A 9,972-nucleotide genomic window follows, 5' to 3' on the forward strand; every position below is an offset into this window, starting at 1 on the left:
TACAAAGTATTCTTTTAATAATAAATACCTAAGTAAAACTTTTCCGCATGTGATTCCTCGATTTCGACAGAAGCATCGTGCATAACACGAATATCATCGTGAACGTCAAATGTGAACAGAGGCCCGCTCTTTCCTCGTACTTATAGATATCCATTAACAGGTGGTACTTATGGTCGGCAGTCCAGACTCCGGAAAATCGCATTTTGCAAAGAATTATCTGAAGGAATACGGATACGTCAACAGAGACACTTTAGAGAGCTGGCAGAAGTGCATTGCCGCAGTCCAACAATACTTGAATCAAGGAAAAAGTATAGTTATAGACAATACCAATCCCGATCCAGCTTCGAGAAAGAGATACATTGAGGTAGCCAAGAAGCGCAATGTCTCGGTCAGATGTTTCGTCATGACGACAAGTATAGAACACGCAAAACATAATAATAAGGTAATCGGAAATTAACATTAACCGTCATCGTGTGAAAGAATCGTATGAAGTGATGTTTCCGAAAATTCTAATCGATTTATTATTATATTACAGTGTCGCGAGTTGACTGATCCAAGCCACATTCCAATCAACGAGATTATTATCAACTCCTACGTGTAAGTAGATTTTAGATATATACATCTCTACTCAAAATTATTTATCTTTGGATATGTAATTATACTTTGATGTTACTCCTTTGCAGGTAAATGGTCGACAGAAGCTTACAATGTGGTACATATTTTTAACAATATTTCTATATGTAAGTATATTTGATGAACCAATAAATGGTAAACATAAATTCAAAATCTTGCTAATAGTTATATGAAATGACTGTTTTATGATAGTTCAAACATATATACATATTAGATTTTATAATATATTATTAAAAATTACAAAGTGCAGTTTTCTTTATTTTAATTATGTTTAATATAGAATATTCATAAATAAATCCGCGATTTATCTTGGTTGGCGCTCGCTTGTATATAGTCAATATCAGCATCCTTAGTGTTAGTTGTATATACTAGTTAATAAGTTGCATGTATTATTAGCGTACATTGGTTGGAACGTTACCGTCGGTAACACCAAAATCGTAATTCGTGACTCGCGCGAGACGTTGGCGGATCGCGATAAATAGGCAACACTCGCGCGACTCACCCGACTCGTGCTGCCCGCCCGCGGGTGGCCCGCCCAATTGCTGGAAAAACTGGTACTCGCTCGCGCCGCAATTCGCAGGTGCGTGAGACGATGGAGTACCGGAGCACACTTTCGCTGTTCGAACGCGAACTCGTCAACTCGCACGCGGAGTCGACTCCCTTCGAGCCCGTGCTTTGCTTGCCTGTTCTGTCCGCTGCACCGCTCGCCTGCCTATCTCGGGCCTTGCCTAACTTCCTGCACTGCTTGCTTGTCTATCGTGCCTTGCCTGCTTGCCTGCCGGCTCGCCTTCTCGCTTACAACGAAGGGCTTACCCGAGGGAAGGACGAAGGAGAGAGGAATAGAGAGAGAGACGAGAAAACACCATCCGAGAGGGCAACGGGCAACGAACGGTGAGTCGCTTGGCTTTGCATTTTTCACTTGCGCTTTCGCTTTCGTTTTGCATGTCGGTACATCTCGTGAGGGAACGGTCCCTCTGGTCCTTCGAGTTATCGCTACACGCTTTAGACCATTCGCGAATCCGGGGCGACTAATACCCCCCCGAGCAATCTTTTATGTCCTTTTCCGATCGTTTCCAATAATCTTCATTCCGTTGTCATACTTACGTGATATACATACGTGTAGCATGTTGATTTAAGCAAATAAGACTTTACCTTTGTCGATATACTTGTCACTTAACTGTTTGGATCTGTTAATTGCATATTCGTAGATAAAATAGCAAGTCCTATCAAGCTTATCCATACATTTTCTAAGAGTAGCAATTTTGAACAATATCATAATGATAAAGATACAAGACATAACGAGAGACATTTTTGTAAAACTCACAAGTGCTTCAAATAAAAGAATTTGAATTTTTTTCTAATTGAATTGACAAATGGTTAATAAAAATATAGCATCGTATATTATAGATAGTAGATGATACGTTATGTCGAGGCGGAAATTCCAAAATCCGTGGAAGAACAATTAGCCGAGTTAATGGCGAAATCGATAAGAAACAGGAACGGTTAATAAAACCTGTTCTAACCACGCAACTATCAATTTTAGTACTTAATAACTTTTTTCCTAATTGAGAGCGACAATTTTAACTTATAGATTCATGTTTTACGCACCAAAATACACAAAATTAAAATTATAGCCAATTCGGTGAGGAAGCCCCTCTCCTTCATAATTACCTTTTTTAAACCACATTTAACTGCTTATAAATATAAATAATATAAATATTATAAATAATTAATATAAATAATATAAATAATTAAATTATTTACATTCAACCAATTAATAATTTTTAAAATATAAGTAATTTATCTGAGACTATTTATTTATTATTGAAAAAATTAATAATTATTTTCCACTAATTATTAATTTTCAAATAGATAGTAATTTATTTTTGATAAACCATCTATTAATTATTTTAATAATAAAGAATTTATTTTTACTAATTACCAGTTTACAAAAGAAATTAATTCATTTTCACCTAATTATTAACTTTCACAAACTAGAAATTTTTCTCTGACAAATTACCAATTTTTTAAGTAATCTACACTTTTCACAAAAATTAAAGGAACACTATATATCTTTAAAAATATGCAAAATTCAAGCAGCTGTAACTTTGTTAAAAATGAACGAAATTTAAATTTAAAAAAAGGATTTTAAAGCTCAACATTTCTACTTTCGAAAGGTTACTATTATTTTTTAGTTTCTGTGAGTTTGGTAATTTTTACATATAGAAAACTACGAGCTAGACAAAATAGAAAATTTTCTTCTCACTTTGTGGGCCTGTCAAGTGCACAAAAAAAATCTGCGAAAATTTTCGACTTTCTAACGTAAAAGCTTGAAGTTTTCCTTGCAAAATCTTTTTTAAAAAATGTTTCTACGATTTTTTGTTACTGATTTATCGCGGATTGAATAAGAAATGAGGATTTTGACTTTGATTGCTCATAATTCCCTTAGAAATCATCGTATCGCAATTCAAAAAATAGATTCTTAAAGCTGAAACTTTGTTCTATTGAACGGTATAATTGCCAAATTTTTTTAAATAACATGTAGATATGATACAAATAGATGAAAATAATGTAAAAATTCAGGTTTTAAGCTTTAAATTTAAATTTTGTTAATTTATAACAAAGTTACAGCTGCTTGAATTTTGCCTATTTTTAAAGATTTTAGTGTTTCTTTCATTTTTGTGAGAAATATATAATTTACTTTTACTTAAATATTATTAATTTTTATGTAAATAGTAATTTTTTGTAACTAATTATTAATTTGCTACTTTAATAAAAATTTAATTTGTTGTTATTGCCAATTTCGTGAATAATTAAAAAATAAAAAATAAAATTTTTTTGCAGATCTTTGCTTAACACTACAAAATGGGTGATATCAGTACAAAATTACCTTTTTCAAAAAAAGTAAAAAAAGGCGCCAAGTACACGCAATGTATTTTGTAAATTCAAAAATCCAACTTAAGTGGTAGCTTTATTTCTTTTTCACAAAATTATATTACTTAACTTAACTCAAGTGACATATATTTCAAAAAAAGATATAAAATCTTTAATTTCTTCTTCACAAAATTATATTACCTAACTCAACTCAAGTGACATGTATTTCAAAAAAAGATATAAAATCTTTAATTTCTTCTTCACAAAATTATATTACCTAACTTGAAGGGTAGTGGGGAGACGTAGTGGACGAGTTGGCCCGGAGTGGAGAGGAGTAAGAAAAGGGTTTTGAGAGAAGGTAAAGAGTAAGGGAAGATGAAGTAGGGTGCGGAGCTTGTTAAGGAGGTTCGGAGGAAGCCGTGAAAGTGGAGGAGAAGTCGAGGATAGCGTGGTTGAAGAGTAGTGATGAGAGAAAGTAAGGGAACGCTTGAGAGGTTAGAATGAGAAGCAGGATAAAAGGGCCAGGTTACACGATGAGGAAGCTGAGCGAGTTGGCAACATGGAGTTTCGATCGAGCGATCGGTCGACCTGTCGCGAGACAGAGAGATTGTCGATGGTGGCGCGGCAGGTGCGAAACGGAGCAGGGAGTCATCGAGACGGGTCGATGGATCGAACGATCGAAGGGGCCGGCCATATAGACAGGTGATAGAAGGAGAAGGAGAGAAAGCGACGAGGAAGGGAGTAGATTAAGGGTGAAGATGGACGAGGATAAATTGGTGGATACGAGGAGGGTAAGAGAGAGAGAGGAGAAGGAAAGGAGAAAGGAGAGGAGAGAGGAGAAATGTAGGAGTTTGAAGGGGACGGAGGAGAGTCTGTTCGGAAGGGTTAAAGGTAAAGGCGAAGGTGAAAGAGGTAAGCGAGGAGAGAGGAGAAATGGAGGAGTTAGAAGGGGACGGAGGACGAGATTACGGAAAGGATGGAGGAGAGTCTGTTTGGAAGGGTTAAAGGTAAAGGCGGAGGTGAAAGAGAGTGAAGGTGGAATAAGGAGGGAAGGCGGCGAGCGAGAGGATGGAAAGAGACGGAAGGAAGAGCAGTGGCAGAAAGGAAGGAAGTAAAGAGGTGGCTGAAGCAAGGGAGGCGGAAGGAGACGGCCGGATGGAAGACGAAGGGAGGGGAAATGAAATATAAGGTCGCAAGGGAAGATGATGTTATAACACAGTTTATTTTCAGAGAGAAGGTGGAATAAGGAGTGAAGGCGACGAGCGAGAGGAGGGAGAGAGACGGAAGGAAAGGGGAAGAGCATTGGCAGAAAGAAGGGTAGCAAAGAGGTGGTTGAAGTAAGGGAGGCGGAAGGAGATGGACGGATGGAAGACGAAGGGAGGTGAAATGAAATGTAAGGTCGCAAAGGACCCAGGTAGCAAGGTGACGTTAATATGACGTCAATAATTCGTCATTTTTTGGGTACGACGTCATTTTACCAACTTAAGACGTATAAATGTCGTGACTTTTTTGACGAAATAATAACTAATCGTAGAATGACCTCATTATAACGTACCCTTGACGTCATTTGTATAACCATAAAAACACTTCGACAATTTAACCAAACTATAACGTCCAAGTAATGTTAGATTAGTGCCCATTTAATGACGTTAGTTATTTATCCATTGTACGACGTATCTGAGACGTCAGAATTTCGACCAATAAAAGACGTTAGTTAAATCACTTTAATACGACGTTTCTGGTTCGTCAGATTGTAGACCAATAAATAATGTTAGTTAACTGACGTTAATACGACGTACCTGAGACGTCAGACTTTAGACTAATAAAAGATGTTAGTTAACTGACGTTAACACAACGTACCTGAGACGTCAGAATTTCGACCAATAAAAGACGTTAGTTAAATCGCTTTAATACGACGTTCCTGGTTCGTCATATTATAGACCAATAAATGATGTTAGTTAACTGACGTTAATACGACGTACCTGAGACGTCAGACTTTAGACTAATAAAAGATATTAATTAACTGACGTTAACACGACGTACCTGAGACGTCAGACTTTAGACTAATAAAAAATGTTAGTTAACTGACTTTAACACGACATACCTGAGACGTCAGACTTTAGACTAATAAAAGACGTTAGTTGACTGACTTTAACACGACGTATCTGGTTCGTCAGTTTGTAGACCAGTACCCAACCCAAGGAGCAAAGTGACGTCAGAAGACGACATCGACATAATGACGTCTATTTTTAGTCATTTTTGGTCTATGACGTCGGCAACTAATAATGGACGTTTATAAGACAATGATAACTATTTCATGCAGTGTTATAGCTATCAAGAAGATATCATTACAAGATTTTTGAACACTTTAAAGATGTACTTGTTATAGACAAGTACAGTTACTAAGGAAGCATCAGGGTCAGAAGATCGTCACTGTTCACTGGATCATCGAAGTCAAGCAACACGGGCGCGGTACTGTACTAGGATGGGTGACCGCCTTGAGAAAGCGGGGCTATATGCACATGATACGTAAAGAAACAGTTAAAAAAGCGTTTTTTTTTTCATAGATAAAGAAGAAAAACGGTTTTTTATAAACGTTTATCAAGTGGACATTTTAACATTTTAATTTCATAAAAAATAATGTAGATTAAAAAGTTGTCGTCAAATAGACGACATTTTATGGTCAGTCTTGTGACTGCCATTCCAAGATGACGTCCAAATGTTCAAAATCTGACGTACTTTTATTTCGTAACGGCGACGTCATTAATTACGTATTAGTGACGTCAATATATGACGTCACGGAGATGAGACAAAAGTACGTCATTTTTACGGCACTTTGACGTCATTTCATAACGTCGCAATCGTCAGAACATGACCAAAAAATGACGTTAAACAGACGTCACTTTGCTACCTGGGGAGGGGAAAGGAATTGTAAGGTCGTGTGGAGAAGGAGATCACGAGAAGGATGGAGGAGAAACGGACGAGGACGAAGTTCAGGGGAAGAAAGGAGGAGAGAAGGTAGAATAAAATAGAGGGGTGTGGTGAGCGTGAGGAGGGTGAGAGACGGGGGGAAAGGAGAGCAGTGGTGGATAGGAGGGAAGCGGAGAGGTGGCTGAGGGAAACGGACGAGGACAGGGAACAGTTGAGACAGGAAGGAGGAAGGCAAAGGTACGCGGAACCGGAGGAAGCAGAAGAAGATAAACAGAGGGATGAAGGAAGAGGGGGGAGGGAGAGGGAGATAGAATAAATTGTAAGGTCGCATATGGCCAGGGCGTGTAAGGGAGTGATTTGTAAGAGGTTTGGGTACGTTCCTCATAAAAAAAAACGCCTTGTAAACCCTACGGGGATACACAATAAATCTACATACATATTACCTAACTTAACTCAAGTGACATGTATTTCAAAAAAAGATATGAAATCTTTAAATTAAATTACGCCAATTGCAAAGAGAATATGTATATTGCTTTGAAAGATAATTGTTGTGCAATTTCTTCTTCACAAAATTATATTACCTAACTCAACTCAAGTGACATGTATTTCAAAAAAAGATATAAAATCTTTAATTTCTTCTTCACAAAATTATATTACCTAACTTAACTCAAGTGACATGTATTTCAAAAAAAGATATGGAATCTTTAAATTAAATTACGCCAATTGCAAAGAGAATATGTATATTGCTTTGAAAGATAATTGTTGTGCAACTACTTAAAAAAAATAAAACCCAAGTGGTATCTTTGTATTCCTATTCAAGGGTCTTCCTATTCCAACCCAAGTGATAATAGCTTCTTAATTCTCTTTAACAAATTTTTAATATTACAAAGAATTATTGTAATTACAAAGAATTAAAGAAGTAACAGTACAAAATAAAAATATTTAATTATAACAAAATAAATAAATTTTTCTTGTAAAGAAACTTGGCGCTGCTAGACTTTGAAACTTAAACATTAAAATTTAAACATTAGTACTAGATTTTTGATTGAATAAAAAACAATAAACATAATTTAGGGAAGAATGCGACAGGAGTAAAAAAGCAGCGCCAAGTTTTTTTACAAGAAAAATTTATTTATTTTGTTATAATTAAATATTTTTATTTTGTACTGTTACTTCTTTAATTCTTTGTAATTTAAATGATTCTTTGTAATATTAAAAATTTGTTAAAGAGAATTAAGAAGCTATTACCACTTGGGTTGGAATAAGAAGACCCTTGAATAGGAACACAAAGATACCACTTGGGTTTTATTTTTTAAAAGTAGTTGCACAACAATTATTTTTCAAAGCAATATACATATTCTCTTTGCAATTGACGCAATTTAATTTAAAGATTTCACATCTTTTTTTAAAATACATGTCACTTGAGTTAAGTTAGGTAACATAATTTTGTGAAGGAGAAATAAAGCTACCACTTAGGTTGGATTTTTGAATTTACAAAATACATTGCGTGTACTTGGAGCCTTTTTTTACTTTTTTGAAAAAGGTAATTTTGTATTGATATCACCCATTTTGTAGTGTTAAGCAGGGTCGGCAAAAAATTTTTATTTTTTATTTTTTAATTATTTACGAAATTGGCAATAACAACAAATTAAATTTTTATTGAATTAGCAAATTAGTAATTAGTTACAAAAAATTACTATTTACATAAAAATTAATAATATTTAAGTAAAAGTAAATTATACACTTCTCCCTAAAAATTAAAGGAACGCTAAATTTATCTCTAAAAATAGGCAAAATTCAAGCAGCTGTAACTTTATTAAAAATGAACGAAATTTAAATTTAAAGCTTAAAACCTCTACTTTCGAAGGTTTACTATTATTTTTTAGTTTATGTGAGTTTGGTAATTTTTGCATATAGAAAACTACGAGCTGGACAAAATAGAAAATTTTTCTCTCACTTTGTAAACCTGTCACGTGCACAAAAAAATCTACAAAAATTTTTGACTTTCTGACGTGAAAGCTTGAAGATTTCCTTGCAAAATCTTTTTTTAAAAACGTTTCTACGATATTTTGTTACTGAGTTATCGTGGATTGAATAAGAAATGAGGATTTTGACTTTGATTGCTCATAACTCTCTTTAAAAAATCATTGTATCGCAATTCAAAAAACAGATCCTTAAAGCTGAAACTTTGCTCTATTGAACGGTATAATTGCCAAATTTTTTAAAATAACATGTAGATATGATACAAATGGATGAAAATAATGTAAAAATTAGCGATTTTTCCCTTTTTCATTTTGACCCAGAAAACAATTGTGCAAAACAATAAAACAAATTTATTCTTTATGTTTTTTTGTACTTTTAAGTACCCTGCATTAAAAAACGTAAAAAAATTACGTCTGGGAGTTTAAACGATTTCATGTTTTTCTGCATTTTCTTTCGTTTTCCATGTTTTCTCCGCTATAGACACAATTTTTATGGCCATTTTCGGATTCTACGACTCAAAATACGTAAGAATATGTAAGATATTTATTCGTTCCCCTAACAGTTCCCAAAACTCAATTTTGTGTACCCCCCTTAAGCAATTTTACAATCTTTTGTACGTTTTGCTCCATAAAACCATAGTGGCCACCATGAAAAAAATGTCATAGCTATTTGGCAAATTTTTTTTAAATGCAGGGTACTTAAAAGTACAAAAAACATAAAGAATAAATTTGTGTTGTTGTTCTGCACAATTGTTTTCTGGGTCAAAATTAAAAAGAGAAAAATCGCTAATTTTTATATTATTTTCATCCATTTGTATCATGTCTACATGTTATTGAAAAAAGTTTGGCAATTATACCGTTCAATAGAGCAAAGTTTCAGCTTTAAGAATCTGTTTTTTGAATTGCGATACGATAAATTTTAAGGGAATTTTGAGAAATCAAACTCAAAAAGCTCATTTCTTATTCAATCCGCGATAAATCAGTAACAAAAAATCGTAGAAACATTTTTAAAAAAAGATTTTGCAAGGAAAACTTCAAGCTTTCATGTTAGAAAGTCGAAAATTTTCGCAGATTTTTTTTGTAACAGGCCTACAAAGTGAGAGGAAAATTTTTTATTTTGTCCAGCTCGTAGTTTTTTATATGTAATGTCACGACTTTTTCACTCCCGGAGCGGTCCGGGACGTGTGCCGGATCAAAAGGGGAAAGGAGAGCGGGATGATAGGCCTCTCCGGTGATTCTCTCGCACCTCCGACACTTCACGAAGCGATTCTCTTGTTGGGCGCCAGACGCGTAAATTCGCGTCCGCGAAATCGCGAGAAACCAAAAACGAGACGCAAAACGAATAAGTCGGTGTGCGAGGGAATGGCTAGCTCGACCTAATAGCAGGGCGGGGTTGATGAAGGGCAGCGCAGTATTCGGCGGGGTGACGCCTAATTAATAACGAATGTCGTAACTCAAGCCATTAACAAATAAAGAATAACATTTATTCTGTAATGATCCCCGGATGAACAGTAAATGCCAATGGGGCTTTCAAAACAAAAGCAAATAGCAG

The 9,972-nt window shown here is 35.1% G+C and overlaps 1 long non-coding RNA gene across 1 annotated transcript; it reads left to right on the plus strand.

The window, feature by feature from the left end:
• Positions 1-534: 534 nt before the first annotated feature.
• LOC139780521 (uncharacterized) lies at positions 535-929 on the plus strand. Its single transcript, XR_011720267.1, has 2 exons — positions 535-597; positions 684-929. It is a non-coding gene; the product is annotated as an uncharacterized lncRNA (long non-coding RNA).
• Positions 930-9,972: the final 9,043 nt, after the last annotated feature.

Source organism: Temnothorax nylanderi, unplaced genomic scaffold (assembly GCF_030848795.1).
Source record: "Temnothorax nylanderi isolate EJ_2023f unplaced genomic scaffold, tnyl_v1.0 TNYL_tig0283_pilon, whole genome shotgun sequence".
Lineage (NCBI taxonomy): Eukaryota > Metazoa > Arthropoda > Insecta > Hymenoptera > Formicidae > Temnothorax > Temnothorax nylanderi.